Source organism: Pleurodeles waltl, chromosome 7 (genome assembly GCF_031143425.1).
Source record: "Pleurodeles waltl isolate 20211129_DDA chromosome 7, aPleWal1.hap1.20221129, whole genome shotgun sequence".
Classification (NCBI taxonomy): domain Eukaryota; kingdom Metazoa; phylum Chordata; class Amphibia; order Caudata; family Salamandridae; genus Pleurodeles; species Pleurodeles waltl.
In genome coordinates, this window is record NC_090446.1 from 1,544,729,521 (window position 1) to 1,544,742,822 (window position 13,302).

At 41.0% G+C, this 13,302-nt stretch overlaps 1 long non-coding RNA gene across 2 annotated transcripts in view; it reads right to left on the reverse strand.

Annotated features, from left to right (window-relative positions):
* Positions 1–13,302, reverse strand: part of LOC138247469 (uncharacterized) — a 195,158-nt gene that overhangs the window by 29,103 nt on the left and 152,753 nt on the right. For both annotated transcript variants that reach the window (XR_011194516.1, XR_011194517.1), the window contains exons 2-3: positions 8,224–8,256; positions 6,941–6,984 (exon numbers count right to left, since the gene is read on the reverse strand). This is a non-coding gene — a long non-coding RNA (uncharacterized lncRNA). The remainder of the gene's footprint in view (positions 1–6,940; positions 6,985–8,223; positions 8,257–13,302) is intronic.

The following is a 13,302-nucleotide window of genomic DNA, read 5'->3' on the forward strand; positions in this document are numbered from 1 at the left end:
TTCTGCATGACTCTTACGTCTGATCTCCACACCCCTCTCCTTTTCTGAATGCCTCCATTGCTCGTAGCACTAGTCTCTATATGGACTCACTCCGTTTCAAAATGGCCCCCACCTTGGGCTGCTCAAACTGCTCGCCGTCTCAATTAGAGTCCCTTTTCTATTTTGACTCTCTTTTGCCTGAACCGATCAACCTATAAAAAGAGGCTGACACACACATGGGCCAAACACTCTGCCAAAACCCCGACGCACATGGCACAGGTTTATTCGCTCCACAAATACTTGAGGCAAGGTACTGACAGCGTTGCTGGCTTGTCTCACTACTTTCTCCCACTTACGGCGAACTCAGGGCAGCCAGACGAGGAAAGCTCTACTAATCTGTGTCGGCTAGAAAAAATAAATATGTGACAAAAGCATACCACGTTGTGGGAATAGAATAGCTTTCAATTTCTGTAGAAGTCTGGTAGTGCGCAGCATGCTCCGATTGTGTGTCTTAACATGGCATGAAGTAAAGTTATACCACAGACAGATACTAAGTGATAAAACGTTCTCTAGTTTTAGAATAACATTTTTTCTGATCGAGATTTTGGTTTTTATAAGCGGTTAAAGTGGCATAAGGGGGCATGGCATGGGCATAAAAAGACTAAGTAAGACGATCCTTTAGAATTTTTAATTGCGTTTTGAGAAAACCTTTCTAATTTGTTAGGCTCCATCTGCACTTTTCGAGTTTTTCTAGAAAGTGAAAAGAATATTACACATGTAAAATCACATCAACCTTGGTAAAGCTAGTGACGGGGCAACGCTCCAGCGACATTATAGACCTTGGCATACCAGATTATTTACCCCGTATGTAGCTTTAAAATCAAGTAGCTTTCTGCATAACACCTGCTTTACATTAATTTGTATTTTTTGTTGTTTTATACCCCAGGCTTATCATGGCCATCATTTGCCTATACTATTTGATTTCTCCCAAGGGCTCATGACTACCAGCAGCTTGATCTATGTACCTTTCGTGTTTACATATAATGTTTTATATACATCTGAAGGTACCTTACTGTGGCAGGTCGAACAGTATGAAGACCAATGAGGCGTTATTTGTTAGTGGTAAGTGGTTTATTTTTAGTTATACGGGAAGTAGGGTATGGTAACAAAACTACAATTGCTATTGTCTTTCTCCGTCGTTCTGTTCTTCTTTCGTATCTTTTCCCAGGTTCGTGATTTTATGTTCGTGTGTCTTGTTTTTCAGGTGCCCATCCGCTGTGCTCGCTCGTTGGAGTCCAGAGTGATGCCGGAAATAGAAGGGAGAACGCTAAGGTAAGTATTGGTTTATAATTGGTGTTTTCCTCTCTCTCTTATCTCTGGACTGGGAAGCGGTAAACACAAAGGGAGGGGGTGGGTGCCGGTGAGGTGTTTGTTGTAGGGTATAGTGTGATCACATCTAATCTGAGTGCAGGGATAAGTGACACTGATGTGATAATTATAGTGCCCTTCCTTCCACCTCCCTTTCCAACCCTCCTTTATGACCCCTCCCCAGTCCCCTTTCCTCCAAATTCCCTTCTTTTTGTCCAAAAGAACCGTACCTTGTTTAGCCACGACCCTCCAGGGTCGTGGCTGGCTTGGTAGTGTTCCTCCTGCTGGTCCCCTTTCTCCAGGCTCTGGGGCTCTCGGTTTCGCCGTCTCCGTGTTCCTGTCTCTTCCCTCTTCCCCCAGCGCGTCTCCCTCTTGTTCTCCTTCAGCCCGGGAAACTGACGTTGTTTCCCGGGCAACGCCGTTCCGCCTCCCTCGCTCGCACCGCGTCTCCCCAGCAACGGGAAGACGCGGAAATGACATATCGGCCTCGTCCGATACGTCATCCGACTCGCTCGTAGCCGGGATCGCCCGGCTACACTTACCCCCTTTCAATTACTTCTTACTTCTTTCTTTACTCTTTTTTCTTCACACTATTTATAGATCTTCTATCCACATCACAACACACTTCGCATCCCCCCATGTTTCTTCACCACTAAGATTCAATGTTTTCTAAAAAAATTTAAAGCACATGCACTGTATCACACTGTGTAGACACGTTTATGACAATCTCACCTCGCATGATGTTGCCGTTTTATTCCACTCTAGACTGACTTGTTTGCCTTTTTCTTCTGGAACGTGATTCTATAAGACCTATTGAGGCATTCTCACTACATTCTGGTCGTCACATTAACGATACACATCCCTGCACTTAATTCACACAATTCTATTGCACCTTCGCTCGGATTGTTCTCTTTACCTCTGTACAAAGAATTTTAGACGTTGTGAAGTCACCTTGCGCAATTATACTATACCGACATGTATGTATTTTTCATCTATGTTTCCATAGCCTTGACAAAGTCTTGAAGACGAAACACGTGTTGGCTGTTTTGCTGTATGGGCTTATTGTTACATTCGAACATCCTATCACCATCCTATCACCATCTGGCTGCTCTGGACACATGGTCATTTTGTACAACGCAGTCTTTTGATTGAGATTTCTACTTTCTACCTGCACTTATAATAAATATCTACACATCATCTTCCAAGAACGAACTTTCTACTTATTGTTGAACGTTATCAGGATTCATGCTATTGATGTGCCCGGGCCACTCTTCTTTCAACACTGACAAACAGTTAAACACACTGACATACAGGCAAAAAGTGAGGGTAACAAGCTCAGAAAAGGGTTTTTTTTCTACACTGCGAGGCCCCCCAGAGCACCAGGGATCACCACCTCTCCAGGACTTTGAACTGAAGAAATACAGCCCCCCTCAGCACTGGGGATCACCACCTCCCTGAGGCTATTTAACATTGGAGGGGGGCTGGGAAGCCCCCCTTGAGGAGCCACTGATGACCCTGGGGACCACCATCCCCCAGGGCAGGCTCCTGCTATGTCCCTGCTGTGCCCACCCTGGGACATAGCTGTTTGCTCTGACTTGGAGGGAGCTTTGACAGCTCCCACCACATCAGAGCAAACACTCTGCTCTGAGTAAGCGAGAGCTGTCAAACAGCTCTTGCTTTCTCAGAGCAAAGGTTTCCTCTGCTTTCCTGACAGTGAGATGCAGGCAGGGAAACAGAGGAAACTGCCACCCCCCAAGGCCATCTCCACTATGTCCCAGAGCGCCCAACCCCAGGACATAGCTGTTTGCTTTTGCTTGGTGGGAGCTGACAGCCCCAACCAAGCAATAGCAAACAAAGGCTCATGTATATGTTGTTTTGTCGCAAAACTGCCCCTTGCAGTTTTGCGACAAAAATATTAACACCAGATAACACCATTCCTTAGAGCCATCTTAATGTCATAATTATGGAATGACACAAAATGGGGCTAAGGAATGGCTAGCGTGTAGAAAAAAGACACTAGCTGGTCAGGGATGGCGTTAGGGACTTTGGCGCTAGTGGGTCTGAAATGACGTTACGATGGTTAGCTGCAAAATATATGTCACTAACCAGCCGAGCGTCATTTTTCTGATGCACAAGCAGCCTCAAACATGACTCCCATCTAAGTATAGACAGGAGTCATGCCTACCATCCCAATGGCCTGCACAGGGGACCAATGTCCCCTTGGTAAGGTTATTAGACCAAGTACCAGGCAGGGGGCCCCATGCCAGGGCTTACCAATGGCACACCTAAAAATTTAAATAAAAACTTACCTTAACTTACTTGCGATGTTGTCCCCTATCCTGTGCTGTCCCTCTGGTGTGGGTGGGGGTGTTCCTGGGGCTATGGGTGGGCATCCGTGGGCCCATTCCATGGTGACTGACCCCCAGGCGCTAGATAATGGCGCTGAGCAAGCTGAGCGCCATTATCTGAGTTTGCCTACTCCTTGCGCGCAGTCTCTGTATAGATATGGCGCTAGGGGGTTAGAGTAATTTCTTGAACACGAACGCCTACCTTGCATCCCATTGATGCAAGGTGGGTTGGTGCATCCTAGAAATGGTGCTAAGCCCAATATTTTGACGCAAGATGGGTCTAGCGTCAAAGTATAAATATGGCATTAGGTTCTTCCCGTTTGAGTAAAACAAAAATTTACGCTTTAGCAGCACAAACCAATCATAAATATGGGCCCAAGTCTGCTTTCTGACAGCAAGGGCCCTGAAGTAACTTTAACTCGTACCCTTGCCATGCACAGTTTTCTTATCACAAATGATCTTATTGCAAATGCTGCAGTGATAATATCAAAGATGCCATACAAGATCTCATCAATGATATAATATGTAGAGTAATTAGCTAAGCACACACAGTGAAGGCATAAGTTATAGTTACCTTAAAGTGTGAGTTAAAGTTACATGAAAGAACTATAACTGCTGAATTTCTATAGTTTTGTATGAGTAAATTCATAACATGACTATAACGTTCATGTGACCTTTGTTTTTTTTCTGTGAATTTCTATGGTTTTTCAATGTAAAGTAATTGTAATTACTACACGTTATTCCAATCCCACCACACAAAGGCCTTTCAATCATGCCCTTATAACCAAAAAATCCAGTGCCATGCACGTCCTTTGGTCGTGCGCAGTGCAGGTTGGCCACATGGTCTGTCTCTGTCAATGAATCTGTGAGTTGGTGCGTGAGTGTTTGAGTGTGTCTGAAAGTGAGTGTGTGAATCTGAGTAGGGCTGAGTGGTTCATGAGTGTCTGAGTGGGTGCCTGAGTGAGCGCATGAGTCTTTGAGTGCATGTATGAGTGAATTTATTAATATACGAATACGCCTGTGGTTATTCTGTCAAATTGTTTTCACATTTGCAAATATTTTGCAAATAAATTGCGAACTTTTGTGAATATTCAGGATTTTTTGTGAATATCGCGCATGGTGACACAAATTATTTTAAACCCATAATTTGCCCCTAAACACCTCTAAATCACACCCCTGGGGTCATGGTACATCCACCCTGAACCCCATGCCACTTTCAATTAGGATTTCCACACCTGGGGACCCCTGCACCCATTCTCCACCAGTCTTTTGATGGTGGTGTTACCTCCATGAAATCACTGGCAGAGAACAAAGTCGTAATCCCCATGGCAGCGCTGCTTGCAGCGCTGACCCGGTGGATTAGGACCGCCACAGCTGCCAGACCGCTGGGACAACAAATCCTGGCAGTGCTGGCGATCCGACCGTGATAATGTAGCGATTGGACCACGGCATTGGCAGTAGTCCGACCGCGAGTCTGGCGCTCAGTAGACTGCCAGACTTGTAATGAGGCCCATAGTTTCCATCGGAAAAGCGTTTTTTGTTTTGCTAGTAACTTTGGTGCCATTTGATGAATCTTCACAAACTTTTCCAAGAAAATCCGATGCTCACTTCAAATTCTGTCTGGAAGTTTCGGGGTGATCCATCAAGTGGGGGCTAAGAGAAAGGGAAGGGGCCCAAAACTCTTTTTCCCCATTCATTTTTCTATAGGAAATTTGAATTGCAAAAGCTCTGAAACCATTGAACGGAATTACATCAAATTTGGTAGAAAGCTAGGGTCTGGTCCAGAAAGCAAACTTTTTGTGATTTTGTGTAAACCCATTCAGTAGTTTTAGAGAAATTGAAGAAAATTAAAATTTGTAAATATAGGGACGCAAAGGCAGTGCTGCCCTGACAGATTAGGACCACCGCAACCGCCAGACCGTCGGTGCTGGTGGTCCGACTGCTGCACGACCACTGTGGTCATGATGTGGCCCTAGGCTACATCTAATGACCAACAGACTCAAAATTAGGGCCACAATGTGGCGCAAGGTCTCTCAAAGTGGCACAATGCAAGCATTGCACAACTTTGTAAATCAGCAGCGGGGAAAAGGCCACCTTAGTGCAAAAAAAAGAAGCGTGATGCATGGCCCGAACGTTTTCAAGGAAAGTAGTTGATAATGCATAGGTTTTAGAGACCATTCTTAAGGAGAAGAAATTGAACATATAGATGCCTGAGTTTCTACCATGATACCCTAAATCATTACTTTTCAGCATCAGCAAATCACTTATCTGTACAGGAGACATTTGGATTTATCATTTTTTCATGCAACACAGCAAAATAACTTGCTGTGCTGCATGAAAAGGGGAGGGCAGAAATGCACCATATCTGCTAAGATATGGTACATTCACGTCTTCTGCTTGCTCTTACACTCTCAGTACAGCCTAGCACCAAAGCAGGCACCCTTGTGCCATGGTACAAGGGTGCCTGTGTTGAGGGCAGGATTGTTTTTGTGCAGCTAGGGACAATCCTGTGAAGATGTTTCCTCTTTCTAAGGGTATTGCAGAATGCAGCACACTTTCAAGGAGGAAACAATGAGGAGAAATAAAGATATTTGTCCTAGTAGCACCTCTCCAGGCGTAGCACTTTGAAGTATTCCCAAGTTTATGAGTCTTTCTAAATCTGGGAATTCACCTACGTCTGTGAGCGGATGAGAACACCCACTCTCCAGCCATAGATTGCCTTCCCGGTGAACTTGCACCGCTTTGTGTTACTCAAGATGTAGTGAGCCCCACAGGTGGCATTTCGTGGCCTGGTAAATTTCATTCTAGGTTTTACTGCACCGTGCGTTCTCTTGTGTAACTCAAGTGTGATGCAAAACCTTGATAAATCTGGGCCTGGATGCCTAAACAACAAATTATCATGCCACACATGAACCTGTGCCTGATGCAATTAAGTTTGTACCAAAAAAGAAGCTGTTCCTTATGCAGTCTGTTCATTATTGTACTTTTGCCAGTTGTTACCAAATCAAAATGTACTTACGAAATAAGATACCAAGGGATATAAATTATCCATAAAGGTACGCCGCGAGTGCTAGACTATTTCCAATGTATATGCCTATTTCTAATGTACCCCCGCCTCCAAGTGTGCTCTATCCCCTCAATTATTCCTTTAATTCATGCTGGGCCTTTTTATGGCTTCTAACGTTTGTTAAAGATAATGCAGATATGACAGTGAGGACAAGACTTTGACGTTTACCATCCGTTACCTTTGCAGGTGATCGTATGTTGTCTGATCTCCAAGCTGTAATGCCTGCGAGTGAAAGAGACAGTATTAAGACTCCTTCAGAAGATACATAGCTGGATTGTATCGACATGGACAGTCTTACTGCGGCTTTTTTTCTATGGCATTTATTTTGTTTTCTCAATTCTATTTGCTATATTGTTTCGCTTATGTATTGTTATTGTTTTCCTGAAGAAAATGAAAGAAGGCATGTATTTCATATGTCAATGAACAGGTGTGATTTCGGAGAGTGGATGAAGAGTGGAATCGAATCTCTGACAGCCCTTGTTCATGGACTTCTACTAGATTCAGGACAAAGTCAGGAGAGACTTTCCATGTGACTGTCTCCCTCTGTCTGGTTCACAAAGTCTTTCATTGAGATCATATCAAACTGCTGACAAGATAGCGCTTCCTCACTCTACTACCCTACAAACGAGATCCAACTCTTAGGTGGGATACTTCTCGGTGAAGGTGCCATCTTGTGGATCATCTCACCTCTGAATATACACATGGTGTGGCCCACGCTCTACATCCCTGCAACAGAGATACAACTTTAAGGTGCAATTGTTCCCAGTGAAGGCAGCCATCTTGTGGACTATCTCGCCTCTGAACATACACATAGTGCAGTTCACTCTGTACTTTCCAACAGAACAACAGAGATACAACTGTGGGGTAGGATACTTCTCAGTGAAGACATTCATCTTGCTGACCACCTCACCTCTAAATGTAAAACTGGTGCATTCAACACCCTACTCCCTTACAACAGAGATCCAACTGTAGGGTAGGATACTTGTCAGTGAAGGTTGTCTTCTTCTGGAACACCTCACCTCTGATTGCACACTTGGTGGTATTTCTTTGCTAGTTTCCCAAACTTGTCATTCTGATCTGTCAGTAATTAGCACTGCCTATTAAGAGTCCTTCCTTTTACTTCTACAGCACCGAAAGGTCTTTGGAGAATGAATTAAAATACATTGTTCCCACAAGCACAACCTTGTCAGCCCGAAAATTGTATTTGCTAAAACTATTCTACAAGCTATAGGGGAGAGTATCTTCCCATGCCAATTCTAAAGATTCGGTTTTGTAAGCTTAGGTATCCATGACAAAGTAATACAGAACCCAGACCTTATTAACCTCCCACTGGATCGTGTTGCAGTTACAGAGGTGACCTAGTTAGAACTAGGAAACCTCAGGAAGTATAACAAAATGGCATTTATCTAAGCAATCAGAAACATCCATTTTGTGCTAAGAGGTACTTTACATTTATCTTACCATGTAGGTGTGGCCTGCATCACGGGACTGCGCCTATGGCAAAAAGAAGAGAGGTGGTCACCAGATATTTAGATGAAGAGAGAACAGCGTTCCTGCCTCATACACCATAGTCCACCTGGCGGGCACAACAGGTGAGCACAGACTAGAATCACACTTTGATCTAGGTTAAAGGCCCACAGCAATCTCATTTTAGTTCTGTCACTGAGTCCACAGTTACCCAGCATGTGCAAAATAATTCCTACACATCAAGGGATACTATTGGCTCAAACATAACCAACTTGCAGTTTTAGCAGCAGGTGAAACTAATGTGATTAACAGAGTGTACGAGGATGGCCGATCTATGACACCAGACTGCTTGGTTTTGGTTTAAGTCTTTATTGGTCTTTAGACCCCCACAATCTCCTGTAATATTTTGCAATTGTTTTCTACGCTCAACTCTCTTATATCTAAATGGAACCTTCTATTTTTAGCTCGGTGGGACGGATTAGTTTCTCTTAAGATGATGTTGCTTCCTGTGATTATTTTTTATTCATCAAGTATCCGAATTAACATTCCCTGTCATTATTTTAAAAAGATCAATTCATATCAACATTTTTATGGAATAATAAAAAACCACAAATGTCCCTTCAAAAACTAATGAAACCTAAACTTCTAAGAGGAGTTAACTTCCCAGTTTTCTGCTCATATTATATGGCCTTTTCCCTCAAGCAGGCTTCTTCTTTATTAAATGAGGATAATTCTATTACATTGCCATTATGGGTGGATGTAGAAAGAACATTTTTTTTACCCCTTTTCATTCCCAGACGTTTTACCTCTATCATAGAAACCAGCTTCCATCTCTTTTCCTATCCTGAAAAATTCCTGTAGAATTTTACAGCCCAATTAAGCTTCTTATAATGACAGTAACGATCAATTTCTTAACTGATCAATTTGGTATAACCAATATATCAAGATTAATAATAGAACTATTTATTGGAAAACATGGCATATAAAAGGTTTTAAATGGGTGCATCAGTTATTTGATAATGGGATTCCTCTTTCCTTTGTACAAGCTGAACAGCAATTTTATTTCCATCCTCATTTGCATAAAATACACTACTTTAATAAGTATTGTACATAAATCTACTGTTCAATCTTCTGAAATAAAAATTCTCTTATTAAATTCCCCATTCAGCTTCACATATTTATCATGTTATTACTGCCCCTCCTGGAGAAAGACCCAAATCCACAGTAGAATTGCGAAAAGATTTAGATTCTTCTTTTCCAATCTCCTTATGGAATAAAGTTTGGATTAAAATACGTAAATCCTCAAGACCGGTCAACACAATTCAAACTTTGTTGTTTGTGTATAATAGATTATTAATTACTCGATTGTCATTACACAAAATTAACTCTGCTTCTCCTTCCTCTTGTTGGTCCTGCAGTATGCCTTTCTCAAATCTTAAACATATGTTGTTTGAGTGTCCTTTTACATATCAATATCGGGTTAAAGTTTGGAATCATATAAATATTATATTTAATACTTAAATCACTTTTAATTTCACCAGTATATTTTTGGAAGTCTTGCGGAGGGATCGTTTCCTTATCAGAAAACAAATATCTAAATTTTAGATTTATTATTAGCTGTTGCATTTTAGCAAATTACAAAATCTTGGAAAGACTCTTCAGAATGATCCTTTCAGGCTTGGAGGTATGGTGTTTGCTATAACAATAGACTAGATAGAGCGTATATATCCCCTTTATTTCTTGCTATTAGAAGAGACATGCTATAGATACCCATTAAAAATTTCCTAGACCTTTTAGCTTACTGTTCACGTACTCACTTTCCTAGACATGAAGAGGTTTTTCACCTACATTAATTGTTTCTGTTGCTTTTATTGTGCTGACAAATACTTTAAATCGTCTAATATATATATATATATATATATATACATATATATATATATATGTGTATATATATATATGTATATATATATATATATATATATATATATATATATATATATATATATATATATATATATGTTGAATGTGTGTTTAAAATTCAATATATTACTATGTAAGTTGTGTTCTTAGAGAAAAGATTCTCTTGTACCTACATTTTTACTGTGTCATTTATTCAAACTATCAATTGTATTTTTATTGTTTGATTATTGTATAATCTGTTATTTCATGGTCAGTGTGCTGTTCAGGATGATGCAGAGGTTGCAGGCGTGGTATTTTTGGGGGGGAGTGGGTCCGAGACCGGTGGGCCATCAAGTGTCCTGGAATGAGACCTGGGATGGATTGTCATGAGCAGGTGCTATTGATTGCAAGGTTCTTCATATAGAACAGTGGGTTTATCTATTTGTAACAATAAATATGAGTATCGATGACAAAGTTGAGCGGGCATACCTCCTATCACTTCACTTGTATTACGCTTGCTGTGACAGGTTATTGTTCTCCACCATACCATTCCAGGCTCTTGCTAGTAGGACATTATTTTGGGTGTGTGATTGCTTGTCATATAGTATAAAACCAGTGAAGAATTTTCTCTGTCGATCCTATGTATTTCAATATTAGCGCAACTTTCTTCATATTGAAATACTTTTCAAAACGTTTGGTTGGCAAATATGCCAAAGGCATTAATTTTACCTTGTGTTCTGGGCTTGTAGCCTACCCTATTACTGGCTTATACATACTGGCTCCCAGTATAGGTTAGATCCTGATATCACATCCATTTGTAATATTCTTTTTTTACAACCAGTTACTATTGTAGAATATTTTACACTTCACTCCCCATTTGAAAGAATAAAACAGAGCTGATTTGTTGATCACATCTCATCAAAAATAAAACAGAGCAAACTTCTCATAATTTTTTAGAGGCATTTCTGTGTTCTTGCATCTAATTGTACTCCAGTTCCCAGTATTCCCAGCAATGTCTGGTTTTACATTTATTTTTATTAACATAGGACAAACACAAGGCAACTGTCACAACTATGTGGTATGGGAGGAGGGGGAGGGGAAAAGAAAATGGGGTAAAAGAAGGTTAGGAGGACAGAAAGGGAAAAAGGATGGTATTACTTTGGTAAATGTATAATGACAATGAGAGAAAAACACCCATCCACATGCAGCTTGACACAAACATTATCAGTAGAATGTGCTGACCCCCAGTATATCAGTCAGTCAGTCAGTCAAATAACTTTATTCGGCAATTGCCATAAAAGTACAAACCAAGACACATTTCCCAATCTATAAATAGTAAAATAAAACTTTAAAACCATTACTGGAAGCACCAGATGAACATCCAATCTGAAACCCCTTGACATACATAGATAAATATACTAGACATGATTAAAAATCACAAAGTCAGAAAAGTACAAATGTTAGCATTAAAAAGATATACTATACGTACATAAAATATTTAAAAAGGAGTAGGCCTTTTCCTAATACGTAAAGAAGCTGTGACAAAGTCTAATACATGGTGACAAATTTGGATATTAGGCAATCTCTGAAGGTATAGCAGGGCTTCCTTATAATGAATAGGTCTAAAAAGACGTAACGTGGGTAAAATAAAGGCCCCTCTAGGTGCAGCATATAAAGGGCAAAAAAGAAAAAAATGCAAAGTGCTCTGGGTTGATTTGGAGTCACAGGGACAAAGCGGTAAATCCTTTTTCCAGAAACATGGTTCAGGGAAAGCTACCTTAAAATGAATTAGATTAAGTCTAAAAAGTGTTAAAAAGGAAATTATTTTAAAACTTGAAAACCAAGACAAATAGGGTTCAAGGCATGGAACAGTCACAATCCGAGAATAAGAATCGAAAGATTTCAATTTCAGGGAACTATAAAATCTCAGCTCTGATATGTGCTTGGAATAAGTAGACTTCAAAACAGACCTAGAGTTTGTGGTTAATAGATGGGGATCATCAAACATATATCTAAGCCCTAGGTTCTCAAAGGAGTTTTGCAGAAACATAAGCCAGGGAATCCTATTTGAGTATTCCAATTGAAGACAATCAGTGATACAGTCTTGGACCAAACTTGCCATAGGGTTTGACCAACATTTGATCCACAGCAGTAGGGGAGCCATAAAGACCCTGTCCTCCAAAAAGCACTGACCCAGTTCTTCATGGCAGATTATGTTTGCGGTGCATTTTGGAACCAACAATAATCTGCGCAGGAATTTATTTTCTACACTCTGAAGAGACGGTATTTTATTATAGCCCCAGACGCCTGCCCCATAAAGGACTGATGCAGTGCATTTGGAATTATAAAGAGTTTTCAACTGAGCAGGGGGTCTGTGACCTAGTTTATTTGAAAAGCGAAAAATTGCTTCATTGTTCCTTATCAACTGTTGGAGCTTAAAATTAATGTGTGTCTTCCAGGACAAAGAAGAACTCATGTACATGCCTAGATAACAAAATTCTTTGACCTTATTAAGAGTGTGCCCTCCCATAGAAAATAGTTTAGACTTTGTATTGCGTGGGCCACAAGTCATAACAAAAGTCTTTGGGTAATTTACTTTCAGATCCAGATTCAGCATAAAATCGTAAAATACATCCAGTAGTCCCTGTAAACCGTTTGCAGTACGGGCAATTAAAACTGCATCGTCAGCGTATAATAAAACTGGAAGGTGTCTCTGACCCATCTTCGGTATGTCCTTTGCATGTTTTAAAAGTGAATCATAGAGCCCATTTATATAAATCAGAAAGAGAAAAGGGGCTAAGATACATCCCTGCCTTACGCCCCTAGTTGACGGGATGGGGGAGGTTCTCTGCCCATGTGAGCCGACCTGAACAGAAATTGTTAGGTCTGTGTGTAGGCGTTTAATAAGCTCCAATAGAGGCGGATCACAGCCTAAGGCTTCCAAAATTTGCCATAACTTTGACCTATTAACCATATCAAAGGCACTGGTTAGATCAATGAAAGCCATGTGAATAGACTCTTTTTTGACTGTCACATATTTGCTGAGTATCAGCTGCAAGTTTAAAACTTGCTCAACTGTGCCTACACCAGGTCTAAAACCAAATTGAATAGGGGATAAAATCTGGGCCTCGGACACCCAGGGGGTGATTCTAACATTGGCGGGCGGCGGAGGCC